The sequence below is a fragment of the Mirounga leonina genome, unplaced genomic scaffold (assembly GCF_011800145.1).
Source record: "Mirounga leonina isolate KUSES-001 unplaced genomic scaffold, KU_Mleo_1.0 Mir_129, whole genome shotgun sequence".
In the NCBI taxonomy this organism is placed as follows: Eukaryota; Metazoa; Chordata; class Mammalia; order Carnivora; family Phocidae; genus Mirounga; species Mirounga leonina.
In genome coordinates this window covers 71,343,289-71,366,445 of record NW_023270323.1, presented here as the reverse complement: position 1 = coordinate 71,366,445, position 23,157 = coordinate 71,343,289, and positions in this window count along the sequence as shown.

The following is a 23,157-nucleotide window of genomic DNA, read 5'->3' as shown; positions in this document are numbered from 1 at the left end:
TACACTCATTCATTGTCCTAAAACACTGCTTTTCACAGTCTCCATCATGTACTCCTTTAAATCTTTCAGTATGTCCCAAAGTCTACAAGTTATGACCCAACTCCAACAGTCTGATTTTTTTTTGTGATCGCTGATATTAATCTTTAACAAATAACTTAAACTCTCTGTATTTTAGTTTCTTTATCTGTAAGGTGTGTCTCATTCATCTGCCCTGCCTCTCCTCTTATATCACCGTTTGTCCTTAATTTTTCAGTCACATCTTCTGACACTTTGCCCGGTTGTCCCTGGTCTTGCTTCTAGCATCTCGAGTTACAGTCAGAGCAGGGATGTTGAGGTTTGGGTTTACTTAGAGCCACATTTCTAGTATCACTTTATAATTCACATGTGAATTTGGGAAGTGATCTGGGTACATATTTCTTACTTTAAAAGCTTTCATCATTTGTCAGATAGCTGTGGAAGAATCAGAAGATTTTGCCCCTTGCATTTTTCCATTTAATTAAGATAGAAAAAAACTTTCTATGCTTTAAGAATTGTTTCCCAAATGCAATATTCTCTTCTCTATTGCCTTTGACATTTGTTGCTATCAGATCCCCATTTTTTATGTGTACAAACTGCTTATTTGATTTGACCTGGTTCAGAATCGAGAAATTGATTCAGAAGGGCCTCTGCCTTTGAATGAAAGCATTATGCTAACATACGCTGAATCTTAAAACTGCAAATGCAGGAGGAGAAAATGGTTTTGTAGCTACTTCCCTCATTTAGAGGATTGGAGACATGAGACTTTGTTCTAATAAAGCGCAGTGTGTTTGCAGCTGGGGTTGGGGCAAAATCAAGATACATTAGGAGAAATTGACATTAAAAGTGCAATATAACAGATGGATGAAAAAATGAATTTTTATCAAGATGATCCATTAGTGGTCTGCAGCCAGGCAGAGGAGAACAATGACCTGGAACAAATCAAGAAGAATGATGCTTGACTTGTGTTTGCTTGTTCTGAAGGGTGACTCACATTTATAATCTCTAATTAGAAATGCATTTGCTTCTGGTTGGTTGGATGCATTTTTCAACTATTGTTATTTTTCCTTTTTGTGGGGTTGGGGAGGTGGGCGCTGGAGGTGTTTTGGTGCAAAGGGTTTGGTTCATCAAATTAGAGTAAATGAAAAGAGAGAAAACAGGCTGGTGGAGTGAGGCCTTGACTAAATGGTGGAGTTTTTTGCAAAGGAGAGAATTAATCCCCAAGTTGGGAAGAGCTGAGCAGCTCCATCATCAACTGTTAACCTCATGTAACCTTGTGTGACTTTGGCATCGATATTTAAAAGCAGGTCTAGGGCAGACCTTGTTTTTAACCTCGAATTCTCTCTATTCCTGACTGTCAAACTTCCTGTCTACTCTTTAATTGATCCCTGGAATTAATAAGTGCTTATTTTTTAATGGAAAGACAGGAGAAAGGAGAAAGAAACTGAACAGAATGTCCTCAATTTTTCTCTAGAAACAAGGCTGAAAACGCAAGCCAGTGGGGGCACTATGCCAACTCATTCGGGAAAACGGGGAGTTTTACTGATGATGAATTGCTAGGTTGCTTGCCTCACTGCCAAGGAATAAGTAGCTCGAGATAATTCATTTACCATGTCTGTTGCTTGTACCTATCACTTCCTTGCCTCTGGCTGATGTTAATAATATTAGCCTGGGAGGTGGAAGTGGATGGGGAGAGGGAAGTTCCCTCTGATGTCACTTAGACTCATCTAGAATCAGCACAATTGTAGCCCACGGATGTGTGCTTGGATTAAAACCCCAGCCTATCAATCTCGATCAAATTCCCCAAAGAACTCATCTGTGGATAAAACATTGTCACATAGCTACAAGGAGGAAGGGAATAAGAAATGGCTAAGGACATTTTAAATAAAAATTTAAAGCTGAAAAAAAAAGCCTCCTAGATGACCTAATTCAGCTTAACCCTGTGTGGAATTAAGGCAGGTGAAAAGAGAGTTGGACTCAGTGGGGCCACTGCCAAGTGCCAGGTAATGAGCTTCCCGTCCATCCACTCTTGCTTACTCAGTATGTCAGCATGTCAAGGGAGGATTATGCCCCACCTCTCTCTCTTCTAGATAAGGAAAGGGAGTCTCAGACGTAATAAGGGATTGTCCAAGTGTTCTCAGCTAGTCAGAGATAGAGTCCACATTGAGATCCAGGGATGTTGGATTCCAGTGCCCATACATGGGTCTCCTATGTGAGGGCTATAATACCTTTCCTAGACAGCGATGATGGTGACAGCAAAATGAAACATATTATATATATATATATATATATATATATATATATATATATATATATAATTCCCACAAAGCTTGAAATCAGGAGATATTACTAGGACGCTGTTAATTCTTAATCTGGAGGAAAGGCCATGAACTTTGGAGATAGGAAGACTGAAGTTATTTCAACTGCCCACTAGAGTATGCATACATATGTCACTTAGATGCTCCGAGCCTCAGTGTTCCCGTCTCTGAAATGGCAACAATATGCTTACATGTAGGGTGGTCTATATCTTACAGTGTTAGCATAGCCCATCTGCTGACACAGTGGTGGGGGTGCGTTGGAGGGGGGACACGGATGGGAAGAGAGCAAGTGCTGGGACTTGGGAAGGAAGGAACCAGCTGTGCTAGAGACCAGATGTGTCCGTAAGACAAGGTCTACTGCATGACAGTGGTACAAGGTGCTGCTGAGAGGAGAGACAATTGTTTCTACTCGTAGTTGAGGCGGGATCAATACGGGCTCTGTGCACACTCGGTACCAAATCAACATGCCTTACATGGAAATAAGTGTCAACTCTTACCCAGCTGGGATAGTTGTGTCATTTTAGATTAGGCTTAGTCGGTTTGAATGCCAGGCAGGGCCAACCTTGAATTATGGATACGTGCTCAGGCTTCCCTGATGCAAAGATGCCCTAATTTATTCTTGGGTATCAGGGAGGAGGGGCGAAGAAACACCAAGGTCAGAAGCTGGGAGGGAGAGGTGGGGGTGAGGGAGTCTCTTGCATGAATTTGGCTCCTCTTGCAAGTGCTGTTCGGAGTCAGTTTAGATGAAGTGGTTGGGACTGGAAATATCTCTCTCCTGAGCAGCCTCCAACCCAGCTTGCTCATCATTATGAAATATCGCCAGTGAAGGAATCAGACTTATCATTATGCAGAGATGTTAGTAATTGAACCCCAAGACCTCTGAAGAATGCTTATAATCCTCTTATTTGAGAAAGCAGGATTCTCAATATTTGTAACTAATCCTGATTCACAACACGGAGGAGAGTATTAGATTCAGATGTGTGAACAGGTTGCTTGAAAATGTTTTAAGCAAAACCTTTAGGAGAACTTTGGTCATGAGGCCACTTGGACTCAGATGAGGAAAAGCTTCTCACTTTGTCACTCCAGGGCATCTGTGTGGAGAACCACTTTGGATGTATCAGGTTCTGAGCAACTGGAAGCACAACCATGAGTCATTCGAGTTTGTGTGCCCCTCAGAAGTGATGCGGCACCCAGTTAAGTGTTTGTTACAGAAAGATGCTGTCACAGCCTTGGTGATATTTACCTTCCAGATGAGGAGGAATGAAGCCAGTCTCCAAACAGGCTCTTGGGGTGGCAGGAAACAATCATAAAAGGATTTCTAGTTGCCCTGTCCTCTAAATCATCTTCCTCTGTGAATTAAACTCTCGCCAGACTTCTGTTATTGAAGGGTTTTAAAAGAAGTGTTCTTATCGCGTGGCATTTCGGACCTTTTGTTCCTCTTTGCATTCCCAGCTCTGCTTGATACAAACACTATGCTTCTGAGGAGAGGGAGGACTCCCAGCCTCAGAGCCGATGGAACACACGCTGCAATTAAAAGCAAACACATTTCCACTTCAGTCACAGCCTGTGGGTGTTTTAAGAAGGGAAAAAAATCTATTAAAAATATAAATGTCAAACTCCTTGGGGTTTTGATCTATACATTTCATGTGGAGCGAGTTCCTGGCAGAGCTTGGATCTTGAGGAGCTGATAAGGATGTGCTGCTACTACATTGTGAAACCGAGAATATCCTGCTGGGCAGCAAGCGAGAACAGCCAGGCTCTGCTGGCAGGAGCTGGGGCTGCAAAGCCAGGGCAGACACAGGATGAGAATGTAGATGCGCTGGGGGCATGTGGGTCATGGCCAGGAACCAAAGAGCAGAGCAAGAAAGGCCGTTCCTCTCCCACTCCCCACACTAATTTAGCCTCTGACCATAGAAGAGAGGGCTTCTAATAAAGTTTCTTTTTTTTCTCAGCCCACCTTCAGCCTCCATCTCTTCCTTCACAGGGGCAAAGTTACTCATCAGATTGCTCAGAATTTAGGACCCTTTCCTAGTGGACAGGAAGTTATGCTTTAAAGGAATGAGGCCTCGCTTTCCTTCCCATTTTGACATCCTGGGCCCCTTCGCCCTGGGCAAGATGTTAGATTCCAGCCTCCAGGTCAGGCAACACTTGTCCTTTGGGTGGAGACAAGCTTCTAGCTCTCTCCTTTCCAGCTCCTGGTCCATATGGCTGGGGTCATATATGTGGACCCAGAGTCAGCCAAGTAGACCTAACCATTGAGTTGTATGGATGGAAACCTCCAGGAGTCCCACTTTGATGCCCAAGCCTGATCCTAGTGTTATGGGTCACCTGGAGACTTGGAAGAAGATGGCCATCTGAAAGCTGAGAAGAATGGCCCTAAGAAGAAACCACCCTTGCAGGCACCTTGATCTTGGACTTTCAGCCTCCAGAACAGATTGCTGTTGTTTTTAAGCCACCCAGTCTGTGGTATCTCGTTAAGGCAGCCCTAGAAAACCATGATTTTTGGTCTCCACTGACCCCAGGAGCCCTGCAGTAAGTTGTAATTATTGAATTCTTGCCCCTTTCTGGGAAAAATCCTGTTTTGCTGGCCACCATGAGCTTCCTCCTGGGGCTGGGAGACCTTGGAAGCAGGGATGATGATGGGATTGGGCTCCAAAGTTTGACTCCGAGCCCTGTCTAGCAGTGGCTGTTGCAAACAACACAAGATCGTGCAGAAACCCCAGGTCAGCCTTGGAAACTGAGACTGGCAAAGGGAGATGCCAAGGTTCGTAAGAAATAGCTTAGCCTTGGGTGAGTTACCCAAGCAACAGGTGGTAAGTTGCTCTGAGGCTTGAGAGCTCGGGACAAGCTTTCCCCTCCCTGGATGCCACTGTGCTTGCATCACAGCTTTCCTGGACCCTGATCTGATGATCTCTTCTTTGCAATTTGTTCCCCCCACAGCTTCTCAAATCCTATGTCAGCCCAGTCACTGGGAAAGAGAATTGCAATTAATTAAAATTCTGAAGAATACTTTTAAAAAGACAACGATGGCATTACTTTCTTTTTGATTTATTTTCCGACGTGATGTAAAGTTTTCTTGGAAGTTTAAGAAGTGTTTATTTATGTGTGATGCTTTCCTGGAAATTTCACTGGAATGGAAAAGTAATAGATTGCCTATTTGTTTTCCGAGAGTTGAAAAATTGCAAGATTCCTTATTTCATTATTCTGAATATTGTTTTTCAAAGGCAATTATTTAAAACTGTAGTAGAGTGCTAATGGTAATAATGAAACTCGTATACCTAATGAATGGAAAACTCCCTTTAGGCTGTTGCCTTAGAGCGTCCACCGTGTAGTGACTATGTCCTTGGGGCATAGTAGAGCAACATCATCATAAATCCCTCTCCTCTCTTCATCTTCCCCTCCCCTCCTCTCTCCTGCTCATTTCCTCCTTTGAAAAATTGCAGTGAGTGGGGAATGTATGAGTAATGTTATATGCCTCCCCCAGGCAACTCTGCCTCATTTATAAAGCTGAGAGAAGAAAGAAACTAGGAAAATATTTATTTGACTCTATCAAAAAGGATGGCGGTTGCTAAAGGGGCTCCACTTTGCATTTCATAGAACAAGCCTCATAACAAACCCCATCAACCCCATGAGATCACATGAATGCAAAAATTGGAAGCAACAGAGCTCCGATAACTCACCACTCAGAGGCAAGTTTCCTGCCTCAGAAAAAAATCAAAAGGAGCCCAGGCTTCAGCAGGACCTGTGTGCTCACTTGTGAAGAGCTTAGTGAGACCCGTGAAGCTCCTGCAGCAGAAGAATGATGTTGGCCCAGGGGACCCTGTTGTTTATGATGTCAAACAACATCCTGAGAGCGCTGTCTCACGTGACACAGGAACATGCTGGTTAGCCCGTCCGGTCCCAGTTCTTCTGTTCTAGGGCAAAATTTAAAACAAACAAATAAACAAACAAACAGGAACTTGAACCTAGGCATCTCCATTCCACCTTGCTTTGGGGAGCTCTCAAGTTTAATCATCTCAGATATCAGCAAATTTGCTGCTTAGAAATAAATAATTCTGGGAAGAGGGCTTGAAATCTGACTGGGCTAAAACAAGTGTGAGTCGGTGACAAGTGAAATATTTGATCAACGAGGATGACAAAATATGGGTAACTAAATTATGCCTGACAGCAAAGTTTATTTCACATTCATCATTCAGATTTTGCTAGCTCTTCCGTGTCTGCAGGCATAACCGAAGTATGAACCTAGGAGGAGGCGTGGGTGAAAATAAATTGGAATCTCCCCACGGCCAAACAGTTCCAAGCCCCCAGTAGGGGGCTTCAGTTAGTGGCCCTTCAGTTTAGTAGACTGAAATAATTTGTTAACATGCCTCTCTCTCCTGGCCTGTGAGTTATTTAAGGTCATGGACTCTGTCTTATTTTCACTGTTCTCCCAATGACCAGTGGTATCTATGACTGTGTCCTTATGAAACACTCACTGTATTTGGGTCATTTTATGGTGGAAATGAATGGTCAAATGTTCTATTTCTACAGTAGTCTCATATATAGAAGAATATAACTATAAACATATATTCTGTGGCTCACATGTATATTTCTTTATAAGTGTGACATATAAATGCTGGAATTTTGATTCCCTCTGTATATCCTCTGGGTGATACAGGTTACTTCCAAGGCTCATAAGAGCTTAAAGCACATGAGGGAAAGTAGGTTAAACTCTTGGATGAATGGACATTCAGATAAGAGTAAAATCATCTAACCTAGGGCAGAGACAGAGTTTGCCGTTGGTGATAGATTCATAAATACTATTGAAAGCAAAGTCTCAGATCTTTTCTGGTAAATATTCAGGAGTCGTGGGTTGGGTTCTCTGAAAAGCAAGCAGAGAGATGGAGTTAGGGCTGCAAAAGGCTTACTATTATGAGAGGAAAAGAGGAGGAGGCAGGACTGGGCAGGAGAAGCTGTCAGAGTATGACAAAGTCTTCAGCGGCCCAAAGGTGAGCTCTGCAGCAGAGATTGCCTGTAGAAGTGGTCTTACATTGGATGAACATGGGACACCTTAGCACCACTGTCCTACTCAGCCACTAACTGACAACTCCCCACAGGAGTGTAGTCTTGGCTACCATACCTAAGATCAGTCATTGTCTGGGGACAGCTTTGCAAAGAACCCGAGCGCAGCTGAAGTGGACGCTAAGGGGCTAATAGCTGGCAGCATCTGGCAACAAGTTCATTCTCTTTTTAAAAAAAATTTTTTTTAAGATTTATTTATTTATTTTTAGAGCGAGAGAGAGCATGAGCAGGGGGAGGAGGAGGGGTAAAGGGAGAGCGAGAGAAAGAGAGAGAGAGAGAAGCAGACTCCCTGCTGATGCTGGGCTTGTTCTTAGGACTCTGACTGAGCCACCCAGCTGCCCCACAGCAAGTTCATTCTTGAAGGGGGGACCTGAGCGGTCTGTATCTGTGTCTGTGACAGTCCACCCCAGCACCACGCAGACCCACTTCTCCCTACATGTGTGAAGAATAACTTCTCAAGGGTTCTCGTAGCTCGTTCTCTCTCTTTTTTCTTTTTTTGAAATTTATTTTGTTTTATTTTGGTAAGAAGGTTTAACATGAGATTTACCCTCTTAGCAAATTTTAACACAGTATTGTTAACTACAGGTACAATGTTACTCATCTTGCTTAACTGAAACTTTACACCTGTTGACTAGTAACTCCCCCTAGTCCCTGACAACCACCATTCTACTCTTTGATTTTATTGGGGTGGCCCTGTCTATCTGAGGAGAAACTTACAATAGGAAGGTTAGTGGGGTGAACTGCAGACTCTTTTGCTGCAATTCCTTGTAGAACCAGAACTGGTATGTATTATCTCTCTCTTCCACTATCCATCTCCTAAATCTCTTTTACCCTCAGTAATCACCTCTGCTGGTCTTGGTGGGTTACGTGTATCTGACCCAAACCCTCATTCCTCAGATCCTGGTAACCATTTCCTGCTTGGGCCAGGATCGCTCCACTTGCCCAGTCATTATCACCATTTGGCGAGGGAGCCCCAAGAGATGCCCAAGTGGATCACCCAAGTGTTCTCTCTGCTTCTATCATTTAGCAGCAGTCCTGCCTCCTCCTAAAGATCGGTGTCAATTACCCATGATAAAACAGCGACTCTATTTAGTCTGAGGGGCCCTAGACACAAGGAACCCAAAGTACACAAGAGCCAGTGGTGAAATAAGTCAATTGGAGAAAGATAATTATCATATGGTTTCACTCATATGTGGAACATAAGAAACAGTGCAGAGAATCATAAGCGAAGGGAGGGAAAACTGAATGGGAAGAAATCAGAGAGGGAGACAAACTATGAGAGACTATTAACTCTAGGAAACAAACTGAGGGTTACTGAAGGGGAGGTGGGTGGGGGATGGGGTAATTGGGTGATGGGCATTAAGGAGGGCACATGATGTGATGAGCACTGGGTGTTATGTGCAACTGATGAATTGTTGAACACTACATCTGAAACTAATGATGTACTACTATGTGTTGGCTAGTTGAATTTAAATAAATAAAAAAAGAGCCAGTGGTAGCTTGGAGTTCACGGGGATCCTTGCACCTTTTTGGGGAAGAGGACTTCCATTGCTGCAGAGCTCAGAGTTGTGGATCAGGGAAGTATGACTTCCACTAGGAGGTCATTGGGAATGATGACATGTGGGGCCACTCCTGCTTCCACCTCTTGTTTTCTGGATTGGTGCATTCTCCTGCTGGGGACACAGAGCCATGTTAAAGGCCTCTGATTCAATGCGGGGGCTGAAAACAGGAGGAGGGCATCCTGTCCTCACAGGGTACCGTCTCCAGGCCGGTGCATCAGCTGGGCCTTTACCACTATATGCCTACACTTTGGGTAATACAACCAGTAGATCCCATGGTCCTGAACCTACCCCCATGTCTCTTTTGCCATAAAGAGGTAATGTGAGTTTCCTGGTTAGATGCTATATTTTGTGGGGTTCTATATCAATGAATTAGGCATTCTATGGTTTCAACAGCCCTGAAAGTAATAAGAACTCAATCTAGTGATCCTACTCTCTCATTTTTATAATATTTTAATGTTCTTCTTTTTTAAAGATTCACAGAGAGAGACACAGCGAGAGAGGGAACTCAAGCAGGGGGAGTGGGAGAGGGAGAAGCAGGCTTCCCGCTGAGCAGGGAGCCCGATGCGGGGCTCGATCCCAGGACCACGGGACCATGACCTGAGCCGAAGGCAGACGCTTAACGACTGAGCCACCCAGACACCCCTTATTTTTATAATTTTAATATTAGATACAATTTACTGAGCACATGCTATTAGCCATGTCCTGGACAGAGAACATCATTTCTCATCTTCACAATGGAGGTATTACAATGAAGAGATCAAGAACAAGTATATTAGGATTAGAAAGGCTTAACTTCTAGCCATAAATGTGTCTCTTATTCATGGTTGGACTTCAGGGCAGTTACCTAACCACTCTGAGTCTGTTTCCTTGTTTTTCATGGGGCTTTACCTCCTATAACCCAGAACTAGGCCCCCATCTTAGCCTGGGCTGGAAAGTGTCAGACTTGGGCCCCACTCCTAGCTTTCACTCTCACTAGCTTTAATCTTCAGAAAAACCACCTTAATCTTACCTCACCAACACTGAGCTCATCAGTTTCTAAAGTCCCTTTCGGCTTCAAGATTTTATGACTTTCTTTGATAGGCAATTTCTTAAATCTTTTCCTTAGGATGAGAGATTTCATCATTAAAATTGTGTTTGGTTTGTCAAAATCACTTTCCTGCTTTTCAACTTGTATCAAAATGTGTCAGAAACACATCTCTGGTCCAAATGGATTTTGAAATACCAGTTTCCTAGCTGGCGACCAGGAAGCTTGATTTTTCAATCAGTTATAAATTCCTTTTACATGCCAGGAAACAGACAATTTAGGACTCCAATTTCAGTCAGACAAGGTCAAATTATATAGTAACACCTGAGATTAGAGTCATCAGCCAGGAGATGGACTTTACCCTAAAATCAGTGAGACTCTAATTCAGACTAATGGTGCATATGACTTATCCATCTTGGTAGGTTTGCTCGATTCCCTGCAGATGTTTCTTGTTTTAGTTTCCAGAAACGTTGCTGGTGATTTATTTGCTGAAATGCATGACCACTCACTTGTTTTTCTGCTGATGAATGATTTATTACCATCTATTATGCATGGCAGACAAAGTTGTTTTATTCTTACATTATTTTTGTTTTTATTTTCTGTTCTCTGGTACACAGTGGACAAGTTAGGAAACAGATCTCAATGGTGATAAATGTGTGGTTGTACATCTGGGTTTGTGCAAAGCCAAAGGACCAATTACTCCAATAATACTGTCCCTTGGGGAGCCTCATCCTGGACCTTCTGGTAGGCACTGGGACTTAGAGGTTGACTATGGAGAGCGTGTGTCCTACTTCCTGAGTTCATAATTGGCACCTTACTCTTTAGGTATGGATTCCCATAGCGAATATTTACACAGAATTCACTTTGTGTCAGGCCTGCTTCTAAGCACTTAACCTATATTATCTCATTTAATGTGCTCATCAATTCTATGAAGTAAGTACTACTATCATTTTCATTTTATGGATGAGGAAAATGAGCCATGGAGTTTAAATAATTTTCCTAAAATCACCCAACATAAAAATAATTGATTTTCTGACATAAGGCTTTTAACCATTGCTCTAAGACTCATGCAGTATCACGGTGGAAAGCATCTTAGATTCACGAATGCTGAGTACTCCCCTTCATTTACCTTACTTTTTTTTCTCGGCATGCATTTCTGTATTCTATCAGCTTCTCTAAGTACTAGGCCTTCGTTTAGTCTGTATGCACAGCTTGTCAACACACATAAGTCCAAACATGTACACATTATGCCCTTGCCAGTTGCTGTTACAAGTACACACAGAGCATATACTTACTGCAGTTTGTTCTAACAAGTAGACTTGAAACTCAGTGTATTTGTTTTTTATTGCTGCATAACAAATTACCAAACACTTGGCAGCTTAGCACAACACATATTTATTATTTCACAGTTTCTGGGAGTCAAGAGTCTGGAACAGCTGAAGGTCCCTGGCCCTAGGGTCTTGTCAGCCTGCAATCACAATGTCAGCCTAGTCTGTGTTTTCATCTGGACACTTGACTGGGGAAGAATCTGTTTCTGAGTTCACTCGGGTTGATGGCAGAATTCAATTCCTTGAGGATACCTGACTAAAGACCTTGACTTTTTTTTTTTTTTTTAAGAGAGGGGTGGGGAGGGGTAGAAGAGGGAGAGAGAGAACCTTAAGCAGGCTCCATGCCCAGGATGGAGTCCAACACAGGGCTCGATCTCATGACCCTGAGATCATCACCTGAGCTGAAATTTAGAGTTGGACACCTAACTGACTGAACCACCCAGGTGCCCCACCCCTGACTCTTAATAGCTGTCGGCTGGAGGCCATGCTCCACTCCTAGAGGCTGCCCACGGTTCTCTGCCATGTAGCCCTCTTCAGAGCAACATGACTGTTTGCTTTTCCAAGGACAACAGGGGCATCTTTATAATTCTAGCCTGCTAAGGCAGAGTGTTAGAGAACAAAACTTAATATAAGAGTGACATCCATTATTTTTGCCATAGTCCATTGATTATAAACAAGCCACAAGTATTGATTATAAGCTTGCACCCAAAGGCAGGCAATGTACAAGGGCATGACTCATTGGGCACCATCTTTGACTGTGTCTTCTACAGTCACTTCCACTGAGCAGCCAGTTCTTTCCCTACTGGCTAGTCTGGGGCATCCAAATGACACTCAGAATTATTTGGTGAGTAATCATGAAAGCCAAGAAATGGGAGTGAGAAGATAATCATGACCAATGTCTTCAAGCTATGAAATTTAAATCACTCTTTTCCATATGCCTGTTATAGGTGCCTTATTGTCAAATGCCCTCATCCAGATGCCATTTTGTCTGAGTGAGACATATCCAACTCTTGTTTTGTGTCATTTGTGTTAAAATTCCAATTATGCTAATTACTACATGTGTGATCTTAGGCTGGTGTCTTGAACTTCCTAAGCTTCTGCTTCTTAGGAAATGGGAATCATACCGCCCACCTCACTGAATTGTTGGGTGGCTATGTCAAGTGCTCAGCACATAATAAATGCTTTATCTGTGCCCGTTGCCCTTCTCATCTCTCCATTTCTCTCCTTTGTCCTGAAAACTATTTCTCTGTGGATTCATCTGTTAGTTCAAAAATAGAATTTTTCGTTTGGTGAGGCTCATGTTTTCTCGGGAATAATCCCACTCTAGTCACATTTTTCCAAGTCTCAACCCGAGACTCCCTAAATCTCTTGGGGAACCTGGCTGTTAATCGTGAGTTACTTTTACAGCTGGTCTCATCAATTGCAATTTCCCCAAATTTAATCCTCAAAGGGTAACCTAAGCACTTGGAAGGCTGACATGGTCATTGCTTCTTTGCACAGTGTAAACTAGTTCTAATTTTTTGTTTATGTCCATAATGCACTTTGCAAATATTTGCTGCTATCTTCACTTCTCACACGCTTGTGGAAATGCATACCTAAACAAAGGTACTTGTTCTGTTTCTCCTTCCTAAGAGATTTAATTGCTCTATGCTTCGATCCTAAGTTCTTTTTTTTTTTTAATTATTTTTTTATTTTTATTTAAAGATTTTATTTATTTATTTAACAGAGAGATAGCGAGAGCAGGAACACAAGCAGGGGGAGTGGGAGAGGGAGAAGCAGGCTTCCTGCCAAGCAGGGAGCCCGATGCGGGACTCGATCCCAGGACCCTGGGATCATGACCTGAGCCGAAGGCAGACGCTTAACGACTGAGCCACCCAGGCGCCCGATCCTTTCTAAGTTCTAAGCAACTTCCTTGAGACTTAGGGTCTCAATACCTACTGAAATTTTCTAGGACCATTCCATATTTAGAGTATTCAGAAATCAGGAGACGTTTCCTGCACTTTCTTTTTTGTAGTCAATGGCTTACTTCAGAATAGATGGTGCGATTCTAGAGGATCCGAGATGAAAATATTCTCTTGAAGCACTTTTAGTTCATTGCCAAGTAATCTTTATTAGAACAGACAAAGCGAGAGGATCGTGCAAACCTTGGAAGTAGTCTCAGGACTTTGGGAATGGAACCACGTGCCTAGAACTCACAGTATGGTCTAGGAGAGAGTGCGCAGGCAGGGAGCCCACATGCCTGGGAAAGGAACACCGATTTCCCAAAGATCATTTACTTGCCATGTTTATTTTCCTAATATTTTCTTCTCCTGAGGGATTTATAGTTGACCTAAGGTGGGGGACAGGCAACTTCCCAGCGTTACTGTGCTGATGAGATACTAGTAATCTTACCCACCTGCCTGACCTAAGGCCTCCAAGTAAAAGGGGGAGAGGTTCCCTCTGATCTTACTTTCCTTGAGTGGAGGACTCTGCATTCCTGGAGCTGGAACCCCTGCCACTTAGATGAAACATTCATCTCTCATCCTTGGTTTGGGCATCATACTTCTTATGCTTGGAAATTTTTATTGGAACCTCCTGATCTCTGATTCAATTAATGTTCCACAGTTTTATTCTCTGTCCCTGTATTAAGTGGTTATAATGCAGAAGCTGATATAATTTGCACAGGGCTTGAAACAACATCAAATAATGTTCATTCTCTTTGATAGTTGTTTCAGGGAGCTACACTTTCCAACTCAAACAGAATCCTCCCTTAGGGGCATTATTTAGGTTGTAGTTTTTCTATTTAAAACAAAATAAAACAAAAGTTTGTATTTCTTAATCTCCTTGTCTGTTCTCTACTGCTTCCCCCAGTATTTCTCTGAATTGTAAAACCATCTTTTCTTCTAGAATTGGATTTTTTTCTCCCAGGAATGCTTAAAATAACCCTTTTTCATGGCACATTCATCAAGTTGTGTCCTCCCTAAAGGTTAAAATTGACTGCATGATTCATTTCTGAGAAGTTCATTTTAGGTTCTCCTAGATTGGTCCAATATGTGATAATGGACTTGAATTGGAAATATACACCCCACGCACTCACTGCTACCCCAATCCAGCTGTTATTTCTTAGGAAAGCTCCATGTTCTGCCTTATCTCTGAACTACAAAGACATGCTGCTCCCTTTTCTTAAACAACCCTGTACTGAGCTGACCAACCCCCTGCACAGTTGGTCCCAGTTTATATTTTACTTCATCTATCCTTTACCGTACCAGTCCTAGGAGTGAATCTTCTATCCCCCACCCAGCCCCTCCCCAGGTAGTCCAGGGTTTGCTGTACTTAGTGCAATAAGAGAACTGATAACCCTGCCCTGTGAATCGCTGGCCTCTTGCCTTGTTTCCTCTAACAGACTATTAATCCCTCAAGGCAGAGACTGTGCATTATTATTATTATTTTTTTAATTTTTTATTTATTTGCGAGAGAGAGAATGAGAGACAGAGAGCATGAGAGGGAGGAGGGTCAGAGGGAGAAGCAGACTCCCTGCTGAGCAGGGAGCTTGATGTGGGACTCGATCCCGGGACTCCAGGATCATGACCTGAGCCAAAGGCAGTCGCTTAACCAACTGAGCCACCCAGGCGCCCGAGACTGTGCATTATTCACTGTGTTCCCTCCATACACTCAATAGAGCTTTATTAAATGAGTGAATGCATCCCTATCATATACAGGAGGACACTGCAAACCAGAAAACTTAAGTGAGCTTCCCAACATCACATGATTGTAAGAATTCAAGGCAGGATATAAATCTTTATTTAATGGCTCTAGAGCCAGATTTTCTCCTGCAACATGCTATCCGTGTTTTGTGTATTTATGTGCTGTGGGTTGAATGTGTCCCCTTGAAATTCATATATTGAAGCCTAATTCCCAGTGTGATTGTATTAGGACATGCGACCTTTGGGAGGCATTAGTGCCCTTATAAGAGAGACCCCAGAGAACTCTCTTGCCCCTAACACCACTGTGAGTACACAGCAAGATGGCCATGGATGAACTAGAAAGTGGCCATCTATGAACTGAATATGCTGGTGCCTCGATCTTAGACTTCCAGCCTCTAGAACTGTGGGAAATAAAATTTGGTTGTTTATAAACCACGCAAGCTATTGCATTCTGTTTATAGCAGCCCGAATGAACTAAGATATTGTGACAAAATAAACAATCAAAATTTAATGGCTTAAAATAACCATTTATTTTGCCCTCAGTTTTGCGGGTCAAGTTCTTGGGGGGGACGGGGCTACATAGCTCATCTCATGGCACGACTGGGACAATTAAGCCTAGAACATCCATTTCTCAATGGCATATCCCTCTCATGTCTGGTGACTTGGGGCTCCTCGGTGCCTCTCTCTCTCCATCCGGTAGGGATTCTGCACATGACTTGGGGCTTATCAAAGCATCGTCTTATCTTCTATTGCATCTGGCTCCCAAGAGGTAGCATCAAGACAGTAAAAGGCTATGTTCAGATCTGGTATAGTGTTACCTCTGCTCTATTCTATTGCTCAAAGCCAGTCATAGAGATCATGCAGACTCAAGGGGTTGAGGCAAAATTGCCTCGTTGTATCCAGTTTGGAAAATACAATCTGCCACAAACCATATATTTAGCAGCTGAGTGTATGGAAAGAAAATTTTCTTTTTTCCTTCATTCAATAAATTTTCTGTACACAGCTTCTGTGATGTATGCATTACACAAGGGACCAAGGGATGCTTCCTGCTTTCAAGGTGCAACATTCTGGGAGGAGAGGCAAGAGAAGTGGTTTATTAGTCAGGATGTGCTGTGTAACAAAACACTTCAAAATGTGGTGGCCTAAAAAGAATTTTCTTTGGCTCATGATTTGGTGACTTATTGATTTAGGCTGGGTTCTGCTGGGTTGTTCTAACTTCAGTCATGCTTGCTCATAAGTCAGTGGTCAGCTTTGGTCAGATAGGCAGCTTTGCTGATCTTAGCTGGGCTTTCTTACTTGTTATGTGTTTGATAAGCTGTAGGCTGTGTAGAATAACCTCAGCTGGGCATCTGGGCTCTCCACCATCTCGTCTTTCATGGCCTTGACTTGAAACTAACACAAAGTCAATTTTGCTGCTTTCTATTGGGCAAAGCTAGTTACAAGGCCAGCCAAGATTCAAGAGGCCAGGAAATAAATAGACTAAGTTTTTAGGGGAGAAGGTGCAAAGTCACACTGCAAAAGGCAGGGATACAGAACGACTATTATTTTTGGGCACTATCCAATCCATCCACGAGAAGTACTAATTAATGTCAATGCATTGGGGTGTGGGGTGCAGAGGAAGGATACTGTATGAACCCTGGGGCATCCAAAGGGAATGGAAAGTGGGAAGTAGCATGAGAAAGGATCAAGGAAAGCTTCACTTAAGTTTGGATCCTGAGGATGGATGGGTGGGCTTCTGAGGCTGCATGGAAAATAGAAATTTGCCACACTGGTCTCACCTCAAAGCATACTAAGTATTCAAGGTCTTTATCTCTGATTCCTCATTAGGCATGCTACACAGCTACCCTGATATCCCAATTGAGTAAAACAGAACCAGCAGGGAACCTGGAGATGAATTCTCATACTCTTCCTCTAGGGCAGATAGGTCTGCCTTTATGTATTAGCCTGTTAGAGCTGTCATGCTAAAATACCATCCACCAAGTGGCTTACACAACAGAAACTTACTGTCTCAGTTCTGGAGGCTGGAAGTTCAAGCGCAAAGTGTCAGCAGGTTTTGCTTCTCCTGAGACCTCTCTCCTCAGCTTGTAGATGACTGTCTTCTCCCTCTGTCTTCACATTGTTTTCCCCCTTTGTGGGTCTGGGTCCTGATTTCCCCTTCTTACAAGGATAGAAGTCAGACTGGATTAGGGCCCACCCTAAGCTCCTCATGTTAATCACCTTTATAAAAGCTCTATCTCCGAATATACTCACATTCTGAAGCACTAGGAGTTAGGGCTTCAGTACATGAATTTTGGAGGATAGAATTTATCCCATGATACCATGGATATGTAATAGCGGAGTTGAATCTGGAAGCTCGGGCTTTTCTCCATGAAACCTGTAGCCTCTTGGCTTTTAGTTGAAAGTTGTATTCCTTCTACTTCCCAGATGACTGTTGTTCCTAAAAGGGATGCTGGTATCTGGTCTCGTCCCTCACTATGTGTTCTGCATGTCTCCTTCCTTGGGGATGCCTCCAAAGTCAATAAAAAGGCAGAGGAAACTCAGAGCCCAGAGGTAACAGACGACCTGGTGCACAAACAAGCATTGTAGCCATCGGCACATGTGAGGGATATTATCTTTAAATTAGTTGGGGAAAATTAATATTGCTCTCACTCGCTCTGCTTGCCCTTATTGTCTGCTCTGATAATCAGCAGGGCCAGAGCCACTGTAGATAATATTTTTTAATTAAAAGGAAAATAACTTCTTGTGATTAATCTGCTTCTTTGGGGACTTGATCCAATCTCATAAATCTAACATGGAGGCATGTGCTTGTTCACTGGCAGCCATCCTCCCTCTCAGCCAGCCTGGGAGCTGGGTAGGAGGGGAAGCTGCCCAAGCAAGAAAAACCCTAGTCAGGGCAGACCTAAGCCAGGAGATGAGAGGCCGGACTCCAAGGAGAAGACAGTGGGATCTCAGCTGGGGCAGAATTCCTGGCAAGGACATCTCTTCGCACTGTGCCCAAGACAGCAGTGTTGGTAGAAGGAGGTCTGAGGTGAAGGTTCCGGGCCCCATGTCTGAGACGCTGCGAGAATGTCTGAGACTCAGTTTTCTCATCTGTAAAGTGAGGCTGGCTGGACATCTGTCTCAAAGGGAGCATTTATGCAAAAGGGAGTCTGAGCTCTAGAGCCAGGTTGCTTGGTTTTAGTTTTGAATTTGGAAGGCTCCACTTTCTTGTGACTTTTACCTGGTCATTTAACCTCTCTATGCTTCTGCTCCCTTCTCTGAAAGACGTGATAAAAGGGGCCGTCTCATGAGGACTAATAATATGTTTAAACCCATCAAGTGTTAGAACGTGTTGTAGGAAACACCAAATAAGCTTTTGCTCTTAGGAGGCAATGTGAGCACACACAACATCTTCTGCATTGTTAAAGCAAACAGGATCTTAGTGGGGAAATGATCCAGTCTCCATTTTCAGAGGTGGAGAAATGGAGTTTCGGAGAGAGGGTGTGACTTGCCCAAAGCATAGAGCAAGTTATGAGCAAGGCCAGGGCCGGGATGCAGGTTTTCTTTTCTTTTTTTTTTTTTTTTTAATTTATTTTTTTTATTCTTATGTTAATCCCCATACATTACATCATTAGTTTTAGATGAAGTGTTCCATGATTCATTGTTTGTGCGTAACACCCAGTGCTCCATGCAGAATGTGCCCTCCTCAATACCCACCACCAGGCTAACCCGTCCTCCCACCCCCCTCCCCTCTAGGACCCTCAGGTTGTTTTTCAGAGTCCATCGTCTCTCATGGTTCGTCTACCCCTCCGATTTCCCCCCCCTTCATTCTTCCCCTCCCGCTACTTTCTTCTTCTTCTTTTTTTTTTCTTAACATATATTGCATTATTTGTTTCAGAGGTACAGATCTGAGATTCAACAGTCTTGCACAATTCACAGCGCTTACCAGAGCACATACCCTCCCCAGTGTCTATCACCCAGTCACCCCATCCCTCCCACCCCACCCCCCACTCCAGCAACCCTCAGTTTGTTTCCTGCAATTAAGAATTCCTCATATCCGTGAGATCATATGATACATGTCTTTCTCTTTTTGACTTATTTCACTCAACGTAATACCCTCCAGTTCCATCCACGTCGTTGCAAATGGCAAGATCTCATTCCTTTTGATGGCTGCATAATATTCCATTGTATATATACACCACATCTTCTTTATCCATTCGGGATGCAGGTTTTCAAACCCAGGGCTAGAATTATGTGCAAAAGTGTGTGGTGTTGGGGTTCCTGCCTGGCTTGTAGTCCTCTGACAACCTGGAAATAAGGCCACTTATAGCAGCCCCGCGTAACCCCAGGTAGCACTGCAGGGGGGCGGGAGCGGCGCGTATCAGCCCGGGTCTGCACCGCCAGCATGGGACAGCGTGCCACACCCACAGACTCATCTCATCTTCCCACCAGCCTGCAGGACAGGCTGTTAGACAAATGAGGATATCGTCGCTCAGGGGAGTTGCATAAGTAGCCAAATGCACACTCTGCAACAGTGGAGCTGGCATCTCAAACAAAGGTCAGTCTAACTCTGAAAGGCTACAGAGTTGCAAGGCTGCCTCTCTGAGAAATAGGGCTCTGTTCCACGTCCCGCCTCCATTTCCTTTTTCTCCCTCCCTCCCTTAGACCTCAGCAATGTTTGCTGTTGTGGCCTCCTCTTCAGGTAAGGAAGGATCAGAAACTTACTCTCACTAAGGTGGCAGTGCCTGATCAACATTTCAAACGTTGATTCTTCCCCTTGCCCATCTGTCCTCCCAATGCATTCATCACACTAAGGTCACGTGCCATTTAACAATAGCCAGAAGATGGTTGGTTGGTTCATTTGTACCACAGACTGTAAAAAACAGTTGCAAACTTGAGCTATTGTTATAACCTACCTGGCAGCAGTAAGAGGCCCGCCAGGCAGAATCATGGTCCCATTTTACAGATGACAAAACTGAAGCCCAGGGAGATGAATCCAAAGCCTACTATGCGTCAGGCTCTATTTAAGTGAATTAATGAAATCTTGGGCGTTCCTTCTATTCTGGTGCTCTCTCCATGTATTAGAACAATCAAGAGCTCTTTTGCCTGGAGATCTTGGGTTAGTGGCAGGAAGGAAGCTGGGTTTGACTAGACCATATTCAAAATGCTCATAAATTGGCTTTTCATTCACTTAAGATTTTCATGAAACAGGAAGTTCTATCAATCATAGCAAAGCCCCTGAGCTACCCACTCATCCGCTGACGAGATCATGAAGCTGCTTCTCAGCCACGAAGCCACTGCACATCTGATGGGCCTGATTAATGTGGGCCACGAGACTGGGACAGCAATGTCATTCAAACTTTCTCGCCTTTCTTTCTCTGTCCATAGAGCTACAGAATTTCAGAGCTGATGGGATACTTGAAGAACACCTCAGCAAAAGCTCCTTTTACACCCAAGGAAAGCAATAATAAGAAAAATCAAGGGGGAAGGTGTGTAGATGATAAAGACATGCTAGTTCAGTAGCAGAAGGACCTTCCAAACAGGCACCAATTTGTTACTCAGTGAAATGGATGATTTCAGGAGGGGGTGGGGGCTTTTAAAAAACAATGGCTGAGCACTGTGTCAGGTATGCAACAAGGGGACCCCCATATCTAGCTAGGGGATGGCCTTAAGATCAGTAAAGCAGTTTCTCATGCACTGCATTAATCAGTCAGTAAGATTGCACTCTAAGGTTAAAACAGGTATTATAGTTCCCATTTACAGATTAACAAACAAAGGTTCAGAGGACTGATGTCACTCCTCCATTGGCTTACTCTGGTAGCAGGAGGCATTTGGACTAGAGTACTGGTTGCCTGCTTCTAGCCCTGCCCTCTGCCCTCTGTGGACCTGCTTCCCCACCTACTAGCCATCTGATGCTTGGACTCTGCTTCAGTCCTAAGCGAGCAGCGTCGTCTTTGTTCAGTTGCAACTTTGGTCTCAGTGTGTGTGAATGAGAGAGTGTGAGCATATGTGCTGGTGTGAACCTGATTGATCGTTGGAGACAGGCACACTGGTTCCCAATTCTCTGCTCTGCTCCTTTGTATTCTGTGTCCTTGAGCAGGTTCCTTACTGTAGCGATGCTGTGGCCTCTTTATCTCTAAACTGTGGAGGACTGAAGAAGGCCTGTCAAGTGAGTACCTGGAACAATTCCAGGCCCCGTTGTATATCTGCACAGTCTCCTTCTGGAAGGAGAACTTTTGCAATAGACCTTCATGATTTGAGGGCTCCGAATAGAGCTTGAGAGGAGGGAGAGCTGGAGAAAGCGATGGACAAATATTTGGAACTTAGGCAAACATCAATGTGGCGTCAAGAAGTGGAGCGTGGACTGGGATCTTTGTTCCTAACTTGCTCATTCATTCGTTCCTCCACTCCCTTGTCAGTCAGTATTTCTGAGCACGCAGTGTGTCCCTGCACAGACCAGGTAGAGCAGAAAGACAAGGGTAAGTCACGGCTTAGTCCCTCAAAAACTGCCTGATTTTGTGTTGACCAACTTCTTCATTAAAAATGCCAAATAAATCCCCACATCAGACCTGTCTTTGCTTGCTGGGGCTGCCAGAACAAAGTACCGCAGACTGGGAGGTTAAGCAACAGAAACGGAAACAAGGTTAACTTCCTTCACGGTTCTGGAAGCTAAGAGTCCAAGATCAAAGTGTCAGCAGGGTTGGTTCCTTTGGAGACCTCTCTCCTTGGCTTGCAGATGGCATCTCCCTGTGTCCTCACCTGGTCTGTCCTCTGTGTTCGTGTCCTAATCTCCTCTTTTATAAGGACACCAGTCATATTGGATTAGGGCCCAACCTAATGAATTCATTTTAACTTCATTACTTCTTTAAAGACCCCATTTCCAAATATAGTCACATTCTGATATGCTGGGGGCCAGGACTTCAACACGAAATTTGGGGGGACACACTCAGCCCATCAGCGTCTTTGTGATTTCTGATCCTTTTGCCTGGAACATTTATGTCTCAGATATTTATATGCCTTGCTCCTCCTTCCACTCTGAGCCTCTGCTCAAATATTCCCCTTACAGGAATTGTCTGATCATCATTGTTATAAGAGGAATTCTGGGGGCACCTGGGGTGGCTCAGTAGGTTAAACGTCTGACTTTGGCTCAGGTCATGATCTCAGGGTCCTGGGATTGAGCCCTGTGGCGTCAGGCTCTGCACTCAGCAGGGAATCTGCGTCTCTCTGCCCTTCCCCCTACTCGCTTGTTCTCTCTCTCTCTCTCTCTCTCTCTCTCTCAAATAAATAAAGAAAATCTTTAAAAAAAAGAAAGAGCAATTCTGGTCTCTTTTTTTCTCTTCCTTTCTCTCTCTCTCTCTCCCTTGTTTTATCTTGATTTTTCATCATTGACTTCATGGATACACACATGTTTTTTCTGTTTCTGTTACTGTAAGATAAGTTCTCAAAGGGCAAGGGTTTTGTCCATCTTGCTCACTGACGTATCCTAAGGGCTTTGAACAATGCTTGGCCAGTACGGGGAGGTCCACATATACTTTGCAAATGAGTGAATGACTGAATGAAGGTACCATCCTCTGTGGAATCTTCCCCTCCCTCCTCTGCACTTGTTCTGAAATCAATCAGTTTACAATCCTCATTCATGAATCCCATGGAAGTCTGGAACCCCTTTTCACTTTGGATCCCCAGAAACCAGCAGTTTGTCAGGCCCCCGATACAAGTCCAGGAAATGTGTGTGCATATGATTGTTAATATTCCAATAAGGATGCCTATTAGGCTATGCTATTATTTTCAGAAGGGCTCACATGAGAAACCTCTTTTAGAATTTAGTAGCAGGATAAAAAATGTAATTTTGTCCCATGAGGAATTTGTTCATTTCTATTTTTCTTATAAAAAGGACTATATTAGATTTTCTTTTGTGTCCTGGCTGTAAGGAATTGCAAAGCCAAATCTGACACATAATTAAAGCAACATTATTGACACTTGTGGTTCAAATGTTTCCCTCTCCATCTTTCTTAATTCTGGGTTTGCTTTTCAAATGTTTAGAATATATTTAGAGTTTTTCAATCTTTACTTTTCTAATTTTTACTTTTATAATTTTATTTTATTTTATTATGTTATGTTAGTCTTTAAAGTCCCTCCCGATATGTTTCAGAATGAGGTAAGAAATAAATAAAATGAATACCTTTTAAA